General features: G+C 42.5%; 1 protein-coding gene across 6 annotated transcripts in view; it reads right to left on the reverse strand.

Annotated features, from left to right (window-relative positions):
* The window catches only part of JSRP1 (junctional sarcoplasmic reticulum protein 1), a 79,603-nt gene that overhangs the window by 13,959 nt on the left and 44,726 nt on the right, over positions 1-20,918 (reverse strand). For 5 of the 6 annotated variants that reach the window (XM_072112730.1, XM_072112739.1, XM_072112773.1 and 2 more), the window contains one exon: positions 7,643-7,810. The gene's annotated coding sequence lies outside the window, so the exon portion shown is untranslated. Of the gene's footprint in view, positions 1-7,642; positions 7,811-7,939; positions 8,034-20,918 lie in introns of all 6 variants that reach the window. The other variant, XM_072112748.1, reaches the window with a different exon arrangement.

Raw genomic sequence — 20,918 nt, forward strand, 5'->3', positions numbered from 1 at the left:
ATGCACACCCCTGTACCTCCCTCTTCCATGCTGGGAGATGAAGATGACGTCACATGAGAGGTGTGAAGATGCCACAAAGGGTGTGTGCATAACTAGCAGCCTGGAGGGCCAGACATCTTGTCCTCGCAAGCCAGCCTGCTAATTGTTAGTAAGTTTTTTGGTGGATCCCAGTGTGTCAAGCTTAGCGAAGACCAGCACCGGGATCAACATCAAACAGACTGTTGTTGAGTTACTGTAGATGTTTTTTACTTTTTTTAAATGGTTGTCCTCCTCCAACCCTCTTATATAGTGGAAACATTAATGTAGAAAAGCGGTGGCAAGCCGTCGCTTGCCACAGTCTGATGTTTGTCCGTACTGCCACTCTGCTGAATAAAAGATTGAAAACGCATGTGGTGAGTGCTGCTTCAATATTTACTACATTGATGTTTGCATTATCTGAACTTGGAGCAGGACATCTACGAAGTGTAGTCCGTGGTCTGTGTGGGGACCCACGGTGGTAGTGCCGGTATCGTTCTCACTTCTCTGACTGCATGAACCTCTTATATAGTGGCCTCCTGCCTCACCTCCCCCTCATACAGTGTCCTCCTGTCCTCCTCCATCCCTCTTATATAGTGGCCTCCTATCCTTCTCCATCCTTTTATATAGTGGCTTCCTGTCCTCCATCCCTGTCATATAGCGATCCCCTCTCTTCTATTCCTCTCATATAGTGGCCCACTGTCCTCCATCCCTCTCATGTAGTGGCCTTCTGACTCCCATCCCTCTCACGTAGTGGCCTCCTGACTCCCATCCCTCTCATGTAGTGGCCTCCTGTCCTCCATCCCTCTTATATAGTGGACCCTTCCCTCATATTGTAGCCCCGGCAGTCCTGTTTCCTCTTCTCCCTGGAGCTCTGATATGATGGAGGAGGGGTGGGGCCAACCTGGGGAGTACCTACCACAACACATCTCTGCAATAGAGCACAGCAGAAACGTGTGGAGGTAGCAGGAGTGGTTCCTGACTCCTGGCCTTGGCTCTGCAGCTCTAGTGTGTTGGGGTAGGGACCAGGAAGCGGAACACCTGCAGCAGCCCGGAACACCCTCCCAACCACCTGGGACAGTACTAAAAACTGTTCCGCCGATTCTGGGGCAGCTGGGAGTCATGCCTTCTGTGCAAGCAACCTCCATGCTCTCTGGAATTCCAGGCAGAGCTTTGCAGAAGTAAAGTGAAATATAGAATTCAGCCTCAGCAATCAGTGCTATACTTGTGTCCCGGGTCAGCAGCAATAAGACAGTGCTGTGTATGATACTGTCTGCTACAGATGGTCAGCACTGCAGGAAGATCCTGCAAGAAAGGTGAGGAAATTACACGTGTTGAGGAGGCGCTGTGTTTCTTAGTGGGTAGAGAGGGGGTCTCATGTGTTTTCAGAGGAGGAGGGCTGAGGGAGAAGTTCAAGTGTATTCTAACTGGGGAAGGGGTTTCTGTGTAAGCAGTGCGACCAAGATACACTAATGTACTGCATATGTCTGATCGCCCCTCTATATATGTGTGATATGCAGTAATGCATTATAATATAGGTGGTTTGGGCAGTAGCCTGGGGCCCAAGCATACTTAGGGGCCCATGGCCACCCAAAATATCCACCAAATTTTAGACTGAGAAGGGCCATTTCACCCATGAAATCCTCATACATCTGTAAACAAGAACCATTTCAGCACTTTTAAGGTCCTCCATAGCTCCTGAAACAGCTGATTGAAAGCAGGCAGAAACAGTAGTGGGATATAATATAGCCATGGTGACCCAAGTATATAGCAAGGGAAAAGTTTGGGAAAAGGGATAAGTTGTGAGTGTATAACTTAAAATCTAGACAGCAGTGCATTGCTTGCATCTCCAACGACAAGCACCAGTATTTGGCAAGCCACTGGAGAAAACAGTAATTCTACATGTGTATAGGGATGCAGCGCAGCAACTCAGCTTCCTGCTGTCTATCTGGAGTAGTGATGCGCCGCGTCTGTGTACATGCAGCAGCAGAGTTACTCTATCTGCTGCCTCCGCGTCCTGACACGCAATGTGGATGTGTCAGCAGAAGGAATACAGCGCTACGATCGCTCGCTATTGTAAGGTATGATAAATCTGTCCCAGACTAACAAAGTAAGCCACAAATTTGATAAAAATATCTATATTTATTTAATATGATTAAATAAAAAAACTGTGTCTATAGGAACCTGTCACCACAGAAAAATACCCAAAGGTTACCTTTAAGCAAAAAAACAAAAAAAAAAACTAATTGTTGCAGGATAGGAGATATAGGGGGATGTATATTGCAGCCGCATTTATGTCCCCCATAGACGGCAATGGCGGTACGGTGCCACACATGTGTGACACCATTCTGCGCCGTACACTGGGAAAAGATAGAGCATGTGTGACCATGTACCGCTTTTCTCTATGGAGGGGGGAGGGGTCATACGGCTGTGTAAATGTACCCTTAAATTCTACCCAGATTAAAAATGACAGACCACTCCATTCTTTGTAGGTGGGAAAACGTGCAAATACGGCATTCTATCAAACATGACGTTACTGCGTCATTCAGTTTTGCTGTGGTATCTGCAGGTGCTTATGTGCTCAGCCATGTGATGTGAGCAGCAGCCAAGCATCTACTATCAGATTGTTGCCCAATATTAATAGTTAAAACATAAAAAACTAAATATGGCATACAGAATGTGGTATCCCTGTGTCTCTAACACTTGAACTATATCTAACTAAACCCATTTTCCAATTTGGGATGTAACAAAATTCTAAATATTAAAGGGGTTGTCCGAGTTCTTTAAAAAAAAAAGCTAAAAGTGGCCGGGACAGGGCTGCTTAAAAAAATAAAGATGTACTTACCTCCCGGTGCCCTCCCGTATCCAGCGCTGCTGTCGCTCCGGTCCGGGCGCCATGTAAACAAACATGGCCGCCGGAGCAGCACTGGACTCAGTTCCGGCCGGACCCGACAACCTTCCGGCCCCCATAAACAATGCTGTGTATAGGGACGGATAGGCGTGCCCAGCCACGGCCGGCCGGAAGCTGAATGCAGCGCTACTCCAGCGGCCATGTTTGTTTACATGGCGCCCGGACCGGAGCGACAGCAGCGCTGGATACGGGAGGGCACCGGAAGGTAAGTACATCTTTATTTTTTTTAAGCAGCCCTGTCCCGGCCACTTGTAGCTTTTTTTTTAAAAAACTCGGACAACCCCTTTAATACAAAATTATGTACTATTTTATTTAACAGTTACCTTCTCTTCTTATACCATTTACAATATAAATGGAAACATTAAAATATAGAATGAGGAAAAAAGGAAAAACAAGTCCAGTGATGAGTAAGAGTGTAATGATTGAAATCAGTTGATGAATCTTCTGCCCTAAAACTTGCGTGGAAATTGGATTCATTTTAATATGTGATCTACAGACTTAAATAAAAGGTGACCTAAAGTCTTTTTAACACTGTGCAGCATTGGAAAACCTTTTATCTACACTGAGTAAACCATCAAAGGACTAGATATTTTCTATTTCACCCACGCAGTTGGATTTACACATGCTATGGTGAGCTGGCAGAAATTCACTAGACGTTATTGATGCCATTGGGCAAGGGTGCACAACCTTAATTGGTTTCTTAACCATCTTGCTTTCTTAACCACTGAATATCACAATCTTGCTTTCTTAACCATTTGCAAGCCAGATAAGACTGTTAATGTGTGCGTCATGCTTCATCCAACTAAGACAACTACAGTGGCGACAAATGTGTATTACGCTCTATCCAACTATTGAGGCTAAATTGAGACTGTACGTATAAGAAAGCAAAAAAGAAAAGAAGATTTTGACTTTTTAATTTTTGTATTCATTTCATGATTAAGACTTTTCTGAGAAACATTGCTGAGGTATATTTTAACTTGAACAGTGTGAACACTGCACAATCACACAATTGTTTCAGGGAGCTCTTTTACCAACCAGTTTATATAGCCATACGCACATGTATGTTGCTAGTGATTTTCATAGGTGTACTATTAGGTGTATTAGTTTTATATATATATTATTTTGATATATGCATATGTGATTGGAAGGGGTGGGATGTTTGACCTTTAGTACATTAATATTTTAATAAAACTGTATTATATTAAAAACATATTCTGTGTATTTTATTTGCAACTAAAATTGGGTGTACCTTAAACTGGTGCTCTGGACACTTTGTAAATAATAATAAAGGCCCAAGAGCAGGCAATAAATACAGTGCCAAAATGGAGAATCCAGAGCAGACATCTAATAAAACTGAAGACGCCAGAGCAGACAACTGATAACACTGGAAACCCCAGAGAAGATATTGTGGTATTGTGGTGCAGCAAACTAGACCAACTAATAGGAGGTGGAATGTATGACTCGCCAGTCTCATACTGCACCAGATTTTAAGAATACTGGCGCTTCAGAAAACTATTAATATATCTCCCTCATTGTGTTTTATTCCAGACAATGACTGCTAACTGCACACATGCAGTGTCTATAGGAGACTAGTTTTCTCTCCTACTTTTTCTCTTTTTTATTGTTCATGAGTTTGTATTTATTTGGGTGTGCACTGTCTTTATGTTATGTTTTTTCTATATATCTAACTTATTACTATTCACAACTTGGAGTGGCACTTCCTTGCATTTCCACAATTTCTCTTTTTCTTTTCATTAACCGGTTAAGGACCGGGCCCTTTCCCGTTTTTTCATTTCCATTTTTCACTCCCCACCTTCAAAAATCTATAACTTTTTTATTTTTTAAGTAAAAAGCTATGTGATGGCTCGTTTTTTTGCGTAACAAATTGCACTTCATAGTGATTGCATTGAATATTCCATGCCATGTACTGGGAAGCGGGAAAAAAATTCCAAATGCAGTGAAAATGGTGAAAAACCGCATTTGTGTCGTATTCTTGTGGGCTTGGATATTACGGCTTTCACTTCACGCCACAAATGACGCATCTAATTTATTCTTTGGGTCAGTACGATTACAAATCTGTATAGGTTTTATAATGTTTTCATACATTTACAAAAATTAAAACCTCATGAACAAAAATTTTTCTTTAATTTTGTCGTCTTCTTGTGCTTATAACGTTTCCATACTTCGTTGTATGGAGTTGAGGGTGGTGTCATCTTTTGCGACTTTTGATGATGTTTTCAATGATATTATTTTTAGGACTGTACAACCTTTTGATGACTTTTTATAGAATTTTTTATTTTTTTTAAATGGCAAAAAAGTGCCAGTTTTGACTTTGGACGCGATTTTCCGTTACGGGGTTAAACGCAGTGAAAAAACGTTATTATATTTTGATAGATCAGGCATTTTCGGACGCGGCGATACCTAATGTGTTTATGATTTTTACTGTTTATTTATATTTATATCAGTTCTAGGGAAAGGGGGGTGATTTGAATTTTTAGTTTTTTTTATTATAATTTGCCGGCGTCGATCAGCAAGAAAACACCCGCAATCGGTGCCGGCACCGATCGCGGGTGTTACCGGTAAGCCTTTGCTGCAATATGCAGCAGAGACTTTCCGGCTATGGAGAGGGCTCGGCCCTCCATGCATCGGAACGCGACCGCCGCCGTGAATACACGGCGGGCGGTCGCGAACCGGTTAATCCACTTCAGCAATTAACACTGCATTTATCAAGCTGTAATTTAACATGCAAAATCTAGGACAAAGATTCTGTATGGATGGTACTATAACCCAAGTAAGCTTTCCAAAAATTTGAGTGCCTGCTGGTGCTGTCGCAAAGCCTATAGTTACATGCCTTGCAATGTACAGTGATATCAGACTTTTGCCGGCCATAGTTATTAGATTACTCGTCAGCGAGGAAGATGTTATATTTTATGTTTTAAATACAGTAATTACTCACTATGGAAAACCCCTAAGATACCTTCTTTTATGAAATTAAATAGGAGAGTGAATATGATTTTCATCCTAGAAAAGGTTATGATATTTACTAATGGTACACAAAAAATATGGATATACACAAAACACTGGATCCAATCCATATATTATAAAGCCTTAGCCTATGCCGACCTAGAAAACAATAATGCTATAGTTCAGCAAAATAGAACTTACGGTACATTTAGAATGCCATTTGTGGGGGATGTATATGTGGCCTCAAATTTGCGGCCACATATAAGTACCCATAGACGGCCATGGCGGCGGTACAGTGCCACACATGTGTATCCATTTGTGATCAACGCTGTACACGGGAAAAAGTTAGCACATGCTCTATCTTTCCCTGTGTGTGTGGGCTGTGCGCCTCTTTTCTCTATGGAGGGGTCACCTCCTTCTCCTCTCGAGCGCAGTGGTATGCACGCTTAGTCAATTATTGTGTATAATCGGATCAGACTGTAATGCCTACATCCACGGTGTATATATTCTATGTACCGAATATGCCTGCGGTTTATCGGTTGTTGTTCCCCATGTTATACTTTGGTTATGATGTGATATGCAAATCCATGTATGTTACAACACATGTTTATTTTGTATTAATTAATATTGTAAAATGTAGTTGTCAAAGGTGATGGCATATCTGCATATATGAATTTATTTTAAAATGCATATTATAATGCTAACTACAATAAAGTTTGTTTTAAAAAAAAAAAAAAGTTTTCTAGCATTCTTTTTTAATTTTTAAATAAATATTGCCCATTTAACTGTACAATGATTACCTCCAAAGAAATAAGCAAATGAACAATGAAGAGCTGAATAAATCCCAAAATTAATCACTTTTGAAGGTGGAGGGGGGGCCGTCATTTCTGATCCCTAAAACTTGGGCTCTATAGTACCTAGAACCATGCTTTTGGTTCATGCATTCTGCAGATTGTGGTTTTGTGATCTATAGGTAGCAAAAGTTAAAGGCAGGTATTCAATTTTTTTTTTAATTTTTAATTGGTCTTCCTGTACTTTTTGGCCTAAAAAAAGTCTCAAAGGCCACTGGGAAAAAAGTCGCGCCTATGGAACCACGCTGCAGCAAGTCCAACCAGCTTTGCAGCAGGCTCTGGTGAAAACCGAGTACACTTAGACTCCGGCTTACCTCATCGTCCGCGGTGGTCCAGTGGGTCCACTACCCCTGGTTCCTGACAGTAGTATATTCACACTATTTGGCCATTTAGAGGTTTTGTCAGATTGACACAAGTGTATTCAGTTTATATAACCTAGTTTTGATAATTTGTTTCATGTGCAGGTTTTTCTTAACTATTGCCCCTCCAGTGGAGTGTCAAAACAGGTATAACTAAAACACAAACAATAACTAATGTAAACCAAGCCAAGAGAAACCATATTTTACTGTACACATTCTATTTTCAGGAACCCACAGATATTTTTTAAATTACTACAGAGCATAAGAAGAACAGCGCTTTCTATTCAGTACCAGAACCTACCATTTGTAGAAAAACGATTTCTGGTTTGTAAAGGGTCTACTATATGTGAAGAAAGTTTGTTAACTGGAGTAACTGCCAGTTTTAGCAAGCTACCTTACTAAATATAGATCCGGTATCTGTCTCAGATGGCTTCTGGAACAACTCAAGACTCAATTACTGCTTCTTAGAAGATTTCCTATAACAACTATAAAATAGTACAGTTGAAAAGCACAGAAAGCAAAAGGTGTTTAAGGGTGCTTACCTTTAGATTTCAGATCCACACTACATGTCCACACCCAACTGGCAGACACTGAACAGCTAAATATACAGAGACAGGTGCAAATCTCAGCTGGTGTAAAGTGACAGCCAATCACAAAGAAATATGAGCCATGAATATGTGATTTTCATATGTTGCTATAATTGGAACACACTGTGAAAGAGAAAAAAATATTATTTTATAATCTGTAGATACTTAAAAAGGCTTGTCTGGTAGGTAAAAATCAAATTTAACTATTTAAATTTAACTATTTAATTATTATGTTAACACTGCTGCAGTTACATGCTACCCTTCACTCTGGTGATCTCCCAATTCAAAGGAAACCCTATGAGAAGTTGCTCCACCGATCAATGGATGGATCATGATTGATCTGAGCCTATAATTGAAAAAAAACATTTCTTTAGTTTTAATCCATTAAGAAGTGTACAACCACAGCATACCCAGCTTACCTGCTTGCTTGTTGCTAATACTAAGGGTGGTGGCACACGTAAAAGCAGACAAAGCCACACCCACCGGGGCGGGCCGCGGCCCAATCGCATCGGCGTTTCTATGGTACGCCTACGATCGGGAACAAGCCGCCGTTGTTTTGCATTAAATTAAAACAAAACACCGATGGCTCATTCCCGATCACAGGCGTTACCATAGAAACGCCGATGCGATCGGGCCGCGGTGGGTGCGGCTTGGTCTGCGTTTGCAAACACAGCCAAACCGCCACGTGTGCTACCACCCTAAGGGCAAAGAATTGCCCAATACACCCGTTTCCCCGTCTAGTGACATTTCTCTAATTTTTCTGTCGATTCCTTCAAGAAGATATACAGTGGATACGGAAAGCATTGATTTTAATTTTTCACTCTTTGTTTCATTGAAACCAAGTGGCAAGATCAAAAAAGTTTCTTTTGCTCCTTAATGTACACTGTGCACAACCATCTTGACAGAAAAAAAAAAATTTGATATTTTTGCTAATTTATTAAACAAGAAAAACTGAAATATCACCTGGCCATAAGTATTCATACCCTATGCTCATTATTGAGTAGAAGCACCTTTTGACCTAGTACTGCCATGAGTCGTCTTGGGAATGATGCAACAAGTTTTTCACACCTGGATTTGAGAATCCTCTCTGGGTGGGCCAGTCAAGAATGGTCACAGAGTTTCTCTGAAGCCACTGCTTCGGTCCAGTCTGAGGTCCAGAGCACTCTGGAAGAAGTTTTCATCCAGGATATCTCTGTACTTGGCTGCAATCAACTTTCCTTCAATTGCAACCAGTTATCCTGTCCCTGCAACTGAATAACACTCCCATAGCATGATGTGGCCACCACCGTGTTTTCACTGTTGTTTCACTTAGAATTAACACCCAAAAATTTGAGTCCCTTGTGTGTTTTTGTGGAAACTGCATGCAGGTTTTCATATGTCGTGGACTGAGGAGAGAGTAGAAAAAACTAAAAAGTGAAAGAGGAGCTAACGTGGGGCGCTAAAAGGCCAATAGGTGCTCACAATAGTGATAAATGGCTGAAGGTACTCAGAAGTAATTTATTTAATAAAAACATTTTTATTTTAAAATAATAAACGAAAACGACAGCACCTTAAAAAATGGTAGTAATAATAATATGTATAGGTAATGACCTAGACATATTATTATTACCATTTTTAAGGTGTTGCCATTTTAATATTTTTATTAAATAAATTACTTCTGAGCACCTTCAGCGATTTATTACTATTGTGAACACCTATTGGCCTTTTAGTGTCCCACGTTAGCTCCTCTTCCACTTTTCTGTTTTTTCTACTCTATCGTTTACACCGGCCTCTTTCTGTGGTACGGGTTTTTGTGGAGCTGTGGGAGCTACTTTGACCAAACCACATATCTACTTCAACCACTGGCTCTTCTCTTTGCCATACAACCTGGAACCCCTCCCCAGGGTGGACTACAAACCGCACTGAAACAAGGTATTGTAGTTGTAACAAATGTCTTCCATTTAAGGATTATGGAGGCACTGTGCTCTTTTGTAACCTTGGCCAGATCTGTGCCTTGCCACAAGTCTGTCTCTGAGCTCCTTGGGCATTTCCTTAGACCTCATGATTCTCATGTGCTCGGACATGCATTGTGAGCTATGAGGTCTTATATAGACAGGTTTGTGCCTTTGCTAATCAAGTCCAATCAGTTTAATTACACACAGCTGGACTTCATTGAAAGATTAGAACCATCTCAAGGAGGATTAGAAGGAAACAGCATGCGAGTTAAATATGAGTGCCACAGCAAAAAGTCTGAATACTTATGACCATGTGATATTTCAGTTTTTCTGGTTTAATAAGGTAGGAAAAATACCTACATGTTTTTTTTTCTGTCAAGATGTATAGCATACATGAATGAGCAAAAAAATAAAATTTTTGATGTGAAAAATTCAAAGGGGTCTAAATACTTTCCGTACCCACTGTAACTTTTTTTTAGTTTTCTGTCACTATAACCAAATGGCATTTATGAAGTTTTTAATAGCACAAATTTGAATTTCATATGTCCTATTGATGAATTTTTATTAACCCTTTCAGTATAATGTATTTAAAAATAAATGCAAATCTGATATTACAATGTGCAGGACCACTTCCCCTCCCCCACTGTGTGTTGCTGCCCTGAGATTACAGCAGGCAGAGGGAGGGAAAAGTGCTGAGGCAATTTAAACAATATGGGGAGTGGCTCTGGCCGAGTTAACAATGAAAAACAATGGTTACTACTTACCGATTGCATGCGTTTCAATTAAAATGCATATATGATTGGGCCGGTCCAATGCAAATGGTATGTGTATATCTCCAATATACAGGCACAATGCCTGCACAGCTCCTCTGTAAGGAGCCACATATCTCCCATGCACTGCCATACAGGCTATTTCAGGCACTGTATATTGTATATAACAGTTTTTCTAAAAGTGATGCTCCTTCTTTTGCATCATTTTATTTTTCCCACTCCCCCACTTATCTGTTGCAGCAACCAAAATTTTACGAGCTGGCACCCATTGGTGTAAAGAAGCAGGTGGATTAATTCTATTGTAAGTTATTAGGACACAGTCCAAAGCTTAATTACTTGATTCATTTGATGGGTGCAGCACACACCCTATATTCCAAGTAGTGAACCTGAAAGTAAATTGTGTATAATTGGGCTATTTCAAAAATCGAGAATTGTTCCACAATTTTTTTTATATTTTTTTCATAAATATATTCAAAACATATCACCAACATTTTCCAACTTACATGAAGTACAATGTGTCGCGAGAAATATTCAAAATCACCTGGATATGTTAAAGCACTCTAAAATTATAACCACTTATGGTGAATCATGACAAATTTAAAAAAATGGGTCGTGTCAGGAAGGTGAAAAGTGGCTTTGGCAGCAAGGGGTTAAGCAAATTCTTGCCAAAAACTGTCCGATACTCAAAGGGTTTTGGCCATGAAAGAAAATTCGCAAATTTCAATCCTTTAGTGATGTTTACACAATAAAGATAATTTTAAACCCCTAACTTTCCAATTTTACTCGTATTGCTGTTTTAGCTCCTATCATTTAGTGATGGTCAGTGTAAGATTCTAGAGTGTTGGTGGGGACTCTCTAAGCAGACACATTGGGGCACATTTACTGGGCGTTCGAACAGCGCATTTTCGTCCGGTCTCCCGACTTTTTATCGGTTTGCACTGAATTGCCTGGGTTTTTGGCGCATGCGATCGGATTGTGGCGCATGGGTACACAGATCCCTCTACAGGATGTCTTCACTCTTCCAGGGCCTACTTGATGGCCAAATGCTCACAATCGGCACTGGAATAATTCCTTTCTGCAGAGGAGAAGAGCTTGTAGAAGAAGCCACAGGTCATAGGTTTACGCTTAGCATTCTTTTGGAAGAGAAGGTCTCTGGCACCGATGGAAGAGGTGTTAACCTCCAAGAAGAATTGTCATGTGACGTCCAGATGATGAAGAACAAAGGCTGAAGTAAAAGTTTTCAGTTCATTGAATGCTTTAGGAGTTCAACTGTTTGGTCCACGTCCTAAGCAAACTGTAACAAGCAGTGGGTTGTGAACCCACTGTGCTATCCAATTCATTTGACTAATGGCCACACACTAAGGGCATTATTCCTGGACCTCCCTGGGACACACTTCTGGAACACCCTCTGCTCTTTCATGAAGGAGAGTGAGGTACCACCCATGCCCTAAGGGAGCTGGAAAATGGACAGGCAGGGCAGCTTAAGGTAAGCTTGCGACAGGGAACACGACCAGGGGTGAAACCTGTCAGCAGCACTACATTTACTTAACAATTATTCTATAATTTTAAGTGTACTTAACATTTTATCCGGCCAAGTCTAGCATAATTAACCAGTGCCTGCAGTCGCATGCCACTATGCTACTGTCAGGCTGGTGCTCATTTTGTGAACTGGTGTGCTGCTAATTGGTAAATGGTCCAACATATTATATAATGTATAAAATTAAAACATTAGGATTGAGCACCTCACACAACTTTCCGCCCTTCAGTTGTATAGTAACTATTCCCCAGACTGTTAATTGAGACCCACGTGTCCCGCTGGTAAGAAAGCCTCTACATATTCTACTTTGTACTTCTTATCCCCCTTAAAAATCTACTATTCATTTAACCTTCTATACTTATTTATATCTATTATTAACATGAATTGCTACTTGTACACTTAAATGCTGCTTATATATTTATATATTTAGTATTTAGATATTTAAATGCTGTATTTAACCATCTTTACAAAATCAATTGTTAACATCTATTTTTATTTAACCCCTTAACGCTCTGCGCCGTAGCTCTACGGCGCAGAGGTATAAGGGATGTATGAAGAGGGCTCACGGGCTGAGTCCTCTTCATACAGAGGTGGGGGTTTTTGCATATTGCACAAAACCCCCACCGCTAATAACCGCGGTCGGTGCTTGCACCGATCGCGGCTATTAACCCCTTCAACGCCGCCGGCAAAGTCGCCGGCGGCGTTTAAAAGACGGCGGCGCGTGGGCGCCGCCATCTTTTTTCCGATCGCCACGCCCCCGAACGTCATCGGGGGGCGGCGATCGGTTGCCATGGTAGCCTCGTGTCTTCTTTTGACACGAGGCTATCTGGCAGCTGCAGATTCGTTACAATGAGCCAGTGGCTCATTGTAATGAATGTGCTGCAAAAATGCCATATATTGCAATACAGAAGTATTGCAGTATATGGTAGCAGCGATCTGACCATCTAGGGTTAATGTACCCTAGATGGTCTAAAAGATAGTGAAAAAAAAAAGTTTAAAAAATAAAAAAAATTAATAAAATATTAAAAGTTCAAATCACCCCCCTTTCCCTAGAACGGATATAAAACATAATAAACAGTAAAAATCACAAACATATTAGGTATCACCGCGTCCCAAAATGCCCGATCTATCAAAATATAAAAACGGTTACAGGCGGCGGTGACCTCCGAGGCGGGAAATGGCGCCCAAATGTCCGAAATGCGACTTTTACACCTTTTTACATAACATAAAAAATGAAATAAAAAATGATCAAAATGTCGCACAGACCTCAAAATGGTAGCAATGAAAACGTCGCCTCATTTCGCAAAAAATGACCCCTCACACATCTCTGTGCGCCAAAGTATGTAAAAGTTATTAGCGTCAGAAGATGGCAAAAATTTTTTTTTCTTTTTTGTACACATTCGTTTAATTTTTGAAAATGTATTAAAACACAATAAAACCTATACAAATTTGGTATCACCGCGATCGCACCGAACCAAAGAATAAAATAGGCATATTATTTGGAGCGAAGAGTGAAAGTCGTAAAAACTGAGCCCACAAGAACGTGACGCACGTGCGGTTTTTTTTCAATTTTTACACATTTGGAATTTTTTTTCAGCTTCGCAGTACACGGCATGTTACAATAAATAACATTACGGGAAAGTAAAATTTGTTACGCACAAAATAAGCCCTCACACAGGTCTGTACACGGAAAAATGGAAAAGTTATGGATTTTTGAAGTTGGAGAGCGAGAAATGAGCCGGAAAACCCTCCGTCCTTAAGGGGTTAAGCGTATCATGGATAGAATATTTATCTTAAGTTATTATCCTATAATCATCCTTTTATCTTTCTATTCTATTACAATATCATTAATAACAATTTTACTAAAATTAAAAGTTTATTGTTCTCCGTCGTATATCATTTTATAGCATTTGACCTGACGAAGACGATGGTTCGGCATCAAAATAAATGGTCAATCTCCATAATAAAATAAAACTTTTAAACAATAATCTATGATATCTTTTTTGTGATATGATTTTTTTATGATATCTTTAACTGTTTTTACTCCACTGCTCATGGTATGTCTCCCAACTCAACAAGGCACACTAGAATTGGCCAACAATTGGCTCAGTACTTCAGACAAAAGAAAGGTGGTTAAAGGGGAACCTGTCACCAGAATGCTCTTTTTCATTGGTGACAGGTTCCAACATAGACTGAACAGTACATACCAAATATGCTTTTATCTTTTACTGTTCAGTACTTAGTTTTAGAATTTAGAATTTAGTTTTAGAGCTCAAGTGCCCAACCAAACCCACTTATTTAAATGCTAAGTGCCAACATAGCAATTTCAGCAGTAACATGTTGCTACCCGTTTTGTCAAGGCTTTAATTGTATAGGTGTCCTGAAGACACCGATACAGTTAAAAAAAAGAGGAGAATACAGATTATCATTGTAGTTCCTACCAGGGTCCCCTTAACGGGAAGAACTGCGGGGCCCAAAGCAGGAGCTCCAATAATAATGCAGCCTTGTATGGACTGCCTTGCTCCTCCTGTAGTCCCAGGCAACAAAAGATGTGTAGCTTTAAAATAGCCCTGATCACAGCACATCCTGGGTGGCCAGGGACGGCACAAGGAGGTTTTGAGTCCTGTCTGGAAACTCTGTGCTGGGGGGATGGCCTGGGTGCCTACAGAGACTGCTCCGAGTGCCACCTCTGGCACCTGTGCCATAGGTTCGCTACCACTGTCCTAGGGGGTTGCACTTTCAAAATGGTAAAGGGCACCTGCTCATTTGAATCCATGAGAGGCTTGTCCCCACGGTAATTGCTATTCAGCCGAAACCCTTTCCACAGTTTAATTCTATAAACCCTCCCACTAATGAGGTAGGCTCCCACTTACAACATAGAGTTTGTAATCCTAACATGCGCAGAGAGCAGCGAGGCAGCGGATGCATCCCTTTGCTATACTGTCTTATTAGGCAGTGTCGCTGTTCACTGCGCATGCTTCCCTTTCGCTACACTGTCTTACGAGGTGCAGAGGTACACAAATTGCGTAGTGGGTTTGCATACCTCAACACTGCCTAATAAGACAGTATAGCGAAGGGACGCATCCGCTGCCTCGCTGCTCTTTGTGCATGTCAGGATTACAAATTCTATGTTGTAAGTGGGAGCCTACGTCATTAGTGGGAGGGTGAATAGAAGACAGCTGTGGGAGGGGTTTGGGCTGAATGAGTGGGGGGGACGAGCCTCTCATGGATTCAAATGAGCAGGTGTGAGCTGCCAGGAAGCCAGGAAAGGTTCAAAATAGCATAATTCTAATATTAAGTACTGAAAAGAAAAGATAAAGCCATGTTTGGTATGTACTGTTCAGTCTGTATTGGAACCAGTCACAAGTGAAAAAGAGCCCCCTGGTGACAGGTTCCCTTTAAATTCAGCTCACCCCTGGAAGGTCCCATGTGTTTGTTTCTCCAACAGTAGCACATGCGTGACTGTGAATATGTAGGAGAGTCACACAACAGCAAATCCATTTCTTTTTATGGCATTCATTAAGGGTAATTGTTTTGATGCAATTGCCTTTATACTTTGCCGCTATACAAAGCAAAACAATGTCTAAATTCACAATTTTTAACCATCCATCGCACAAAAAATTAAATCAAATTGTAGTACAATTTGTGTGTACAAATAAAAACTATGCTATTTTATGCAAACAATGAGCCCTCACACAGGCACGTTGCAAAAAATTCCTCTGCTGCCTTGGAGCCTTATAACAAACCCCTAGTGCTATTTTATAATTCCTTTTCCCTCCCCTTATCTCCAACCATAGGGTTACATTTTCTTCAAAGATGTCATCTCACAGGCAAAATTTGACATATAACCAAACCCCTGCCTTTTAATTGAAAAAGACTACTGCCATCTATATTAAAAGCCCAGTTATAGCTATTGTCCAACCATGTTTGACTGATACCTACTATATCATATATACCCTCCAACATTAAGAGTTCAAATTCCTCCATTTTCTTTGCGAGGCTTCTCGCATTCGTGTACATACGTTTTATATGGTTTTCCCCATCCCTTTGGTTTTTATTTCCTCATCTTATTCAAAGCTGTACCCTTCCCAACGAGATGCAGTTCAACCCTGCTGTAGAGCATGTACCAGACAGCAAAGAGGGCCCAATTCGCCATGAACAAAAACCCCTCTGTCCTGCACCAACTTTTGAGCCACTTATTTACCTCCCTAATCTTCTGCTGCCTTTCTGGTGTGCTACTTGGTAAAGCAGTATTTCAGAGAAAACAACCTTTGAGGTCTTTGCCCTGAGCTTATGTCCTAAGTCCCTGAAATCAATTTGAGGACTTTACACCTACTGCTCACTTTGTTATTGGTGCCAATGTGGACCATGACCACTGGATCGTCACTAATCCCTCCCAGGTCAACCCGATCCGCAACATGCCGAACCCGAGCACCAGACAAACAACACACTGGGGCAGATTTATCAAGTGTCTGAAACCCAGAATATTTCTAGTTGCCCATGGCAACCAATCACAGCTCCCCTTTAAAATATTCATGAGCAGTGGTAAAATTAAAGCCGAACTGTGATTGGTTGCCATGGGCAACTAGAAATATTCTGACTTTCAGACACTTGACAAATCTGCCCCAGTGTTTGGTATGCATGGTCTTTTTACATACATTTATGTGATCTTTTCATAGCATTTTCAATGGATTTGTATTTTTAATAAATTGTCTTTATTAAAAAAAAGTTGCATGATGGTGGTACGGCTGGTTGTTTGCTTTCAACAAATATATAGGTTTTAAATGGGCTTTTATTTATTAATCTGTTTTATTGTTACATATTTTGCAGGTTGTGACTACCTTAAAATTTGTATCTGAAAAGCAGATTTTTGGGTATTTAATTTAAGTGATTTTATGAAGATTTATTCATGTGAACATATGACTATGGAGGTATCTGTGAACTCTACAAATGTTCATTTATTACATTTAAAATATGTGACGCTAATTATTTTCTGCTTAGGGCACATTTTTGCCATCAAAGTCAATTTCTATGCATTTTTGAAATAAAATTTTACACTGTGAATCAAAATTGCATGAAGGTACCTAGTTCTATAAACTCTTTAATGCAAAATGTGTCTGCTTTCAGAAAAAATATGGTTTGTTGGGGTTCTGTAAAATTCTTTATGCTGTAATTTTTTTTTATTTGTAGATGTGAAAATTGCAAAAAAAAAAAAATCTTAGAAATGCCTGGAAGGGTTAAACTTTCCTAAAGGTGGACAACATATTTAAATGAACACATTGTGAGCTGCAAATTCTGCAAGTATTACAGAAAATACTCTTGTGTAAATGAGTAATTATATGTCTCAGAATGTCAGACAGTAAATCTTTACAAAAGAAAATGTGTCCTTTTAATGCTGGGAATAAGTTAAAAAGGTTCCCACTACCAAGGTCAAGTTTATGATACATTTATGAAACATGCATTCCTTTTCACAAGGAATGTCTATAGCAATCATGAATACCCAAGTTGTTATAGTGAATAATAATACAAAGAATGCAATGGCAAATTTCCAACATAATCTTCTTTTCGCACCACAGTTTCCATTTGTTTATGTAATCCCATAATCTGGAAACAGGGCCTGATATCGTAGAAGGTGTTCAAACAAAATGTGACAAAGATTTGCACCATTTTTATTCACTTCTATGACAGGCTCAACAGATGAGAAAAAGCTAGGGTGGAAAGTACATTGTTTCGATAATAAAAGACATAAATACCTTGTGTATAAACCAAGTTTTTCAGCACACAAAATGTGCTGAAAAACCTCGTCTCAGCTTATACATGATTTAATAATAAAAAAAAATAAACTTACATACTCACCCTCCGGGGCTCTGATGCTCCACGCGGCTCCCGGTCCTCGAAGCGGCTCCCGGCGGCTCCTCTTCTATCATCTATATGCTGTATTGACGAGTCCGTTTGATCTGCGGGTCGGCGCACATTATGATGTGGTGGTGTCGCCGCTGATGACGTCATAGTGTGCGGTGGCCGTCAGATCGCACAGACGCGTCTCTCCCGGCTACTACAGCATAGAGAAGATAGAGGAGGAGATGCCGAGAGCCCCACAGAGGAGGCCGGAGGGTGAGTATGTAAGTTTATTTTTTTTAATGTGCTGGGCAAACTGCGGGCTGGCTAGCTGCATACTACGTGGGGGCTGGCTGTATACTACATTGGGGCTAGCTGGCTGTATACTACGTGGGGGCTGGCTGGCTGGCTGTATACTACGTGGAGGCTGGCTGGCTGTATACTACGTGGAGGCTGGCTGGCTGTATACTACGTGGAGGCTGGCTGGCTGTATACTACGTGGAGGCTGGCTGGCTGTATACTACGTGGAGGCTGGCTGGCTGTATACTACGTGGAGGCTGGCTGGCTGAACACTACGTGGGGGCTGGCTGGCTGTATACTACGTGGGGGCTGGCTGGCTGTATACTACGTGGGGGCTGGCTGGCTGTATACTACGTGGGGGCTGGCTGGCTGAACACTACGTGGGGGCTGGCTGAACACTACGTGGGGGCTGGCTGGCTGAACACTACGTGGGGGCTGGCTGGCTGGCTGTATACTACGTGGGGGCTGGCTGTATACTATGTGGAGGCTGGCTGGCTGTATGCTACGTGGAGGCTGGCTGGCTGTATGCTACGTGGAGGCTGGCTGGCTGTATGCTACGTGGAGGCTGGCTGGCTGTATACTACGTGGAGGCTGGCTGGCTGTATACTACGTGGAGGCTGGCTGGCTGTATACTACGTGGGGGCTGGCTGGCTGTATACTACGTGGGGGCTGGCTGTATACTATGTGGAGGCTGGCTGGCTGTATGCTACGTGGAGGCTGGCTGGCTGTATGCTACGTGGAGGCTGGCTGGCTGTATGCTACGTGGAGGCTGGCTGGCTGTATGCTACGTGGAGGCTGGCTGGCTGTATACTACGTGGAGGCTGGCTGGCTGTATACTACGTGGAGGCTGGCTGGCTGTATACTACGTGGGGGCTGGCTGGCTGTATACTACGTGGAGGCTGGCTGTATACTACGTGGAGGCTGGCTGGCTGTATACTACGTGGGGGCTGGCTGGCTGTATACTACGTGGGGGCTGGCTGGCTGTATACTACGTGGGGGCTGGCTGGCTGTATGCTACGTGGAGGCTGGCTGGCTGTATGCTACGTGGAGGCTGGCTGGCTGTATGCTACGTGGAGGCTGGCTGGCTGTATACTACGTGGAGGCTGGCTGTATACTACATGGGGGCTGGCTGGCTGAACACTACGTGGGGGCTGGCTGAACACTACGTGGGGGCTGGCTGTATACTACGTGGGGGCTGGCTGTATACTATGTGGAGGCTGGCTGGCTGTATGCTATGTGGAGGCTGGCTGGCTGTATACTACGTGGGGGCTGGCCGTATACTACGTGGAGGCTGGCTGGCTGTATACTACGTGGAGGCTGGCTGGCTGTATACTACGTGGGGGCTGGCTGGCTGTATACTACGTGGAGGCTGGCTGTATACTACGTGGGGGCTGGCTGTATACTACGTGGGGGCTGGCTGGCTGTATACTACGTGGGGGCTGGCTGGCTGTATACTACGTGGGGGCTGGCTGGCTGAACACTACGTGGGGGCTGGCTGGCTGAACACTACGTGGGGGCTGGCTGGCTGTATACTACGTGGGGGCTGGCTGTATACTATGTGGAGGCTGGCTGGCTGTATACTACGTGCAGGCTGGCTGTATACTACGTGGAGGCTGGCTGTATACTACGTGGAGGCTGGCTGTATACTACGTGGAGGCTGGCTGTATACTACGTGGAGGCTGGCTGGCTGTATACCACGTGGAGGCTGGCTGGCTGTATACCACGTGGAGGCTGGCTGGCTGTATACCACGTGGAGGCTGGCTGGCTGTATACCACGTGGAGGCTGGCTGGCTGTATACCACGTGGAGGCTGGCTGTATACCACGTGGAGGCTGGCTGGCTGTATACCACGTGGAGGCTGGCTGGCTGTATACCACGTGGAGGCTGGCTGGCTGCATACTAAGTGGGGGCTGGCTGCATACTACGTGGGGGCTGGCTGCATACTACGTGGGGGCTGGCTGGCTGCATACTACGTGGGGGCTGGCTGGCTGCATACTACGTGGGGGCTGGCTGTATACTACGTGGGGGCTGGCTGTATACTACGTGGGGGCTGGCTGAATACTACGTGGGGGCTGGCTGAATACTACGTGGGGGCTGGCTGAATACTACGTGGGGGCTGGCTGGCTGTATACTACATGGGGGCTGGCTGGCTGTATACTACATGGGGGCTGGCTGTATGCTACAGGGGGCTGGCATTTCCCACCCTCGGCTTATACTCAAGTCAATAGGTTTTCCCGGTTTTTGGTGGTAAAATTAGGGGTCTCGGGTCAGCTTATACTCGAGTATATACGGTAAATGAAATGACAGAACTATGAAAAAAATAATAACTAATATGTAAAGTCAATACAGGCGGTCCCCTACTTAAGGATACCCGACTTACAGACAACCCATAGTTACAGACAGACCCCTCTGACCTCTGATGAAGCTTACTGAATGCTTTACTATATTCCCAGATTGCAATGATCAGCTGTAAGGTGTCTGTAATGAAGCTTTATTGATAACCCTTGTTCCCATTACAGCAAAAAATGTTTAAACTCCAAATGTCACTGGGGCCAAAAATTTTTTTTTCTGGATCTACAATTACAAAATATACAGTTTCGACTTACATACAAATTCAACTTAAGAACAAACCTCCAGACCCTATCTTGTACGTAACCCGGGGACTGCCTGTATATGGAATCAATAAATTTAAATCTGCTGAAGTCAGGCCAGGGAACGCAACACATGCGGCGCCGAGAGTGGAGACATCTCAGGGCACATGGAAGTAGTAGGTTACCGTGCAAGTACAGGAAATGCTTGCTGCACTGAGCTACGAATGTCATGCGCACTAAGACTCGGGTTGCACGAAGTATC

The sequence above is a fragment of the Engystomops pustulosus genome, chromosome 1 (assembly GCF_040894005.1).
Source record: "Engystomops pustulosus chromosome 1, aEngPut4.maternal, whole genome shotgun sequence".
Taxonomy (NCBI): Eukaryota; Metazoa; Chordata; class Amphibia; order Anura; family Leptodactylidae; genus Engystomops; species Engystomops pustulosus.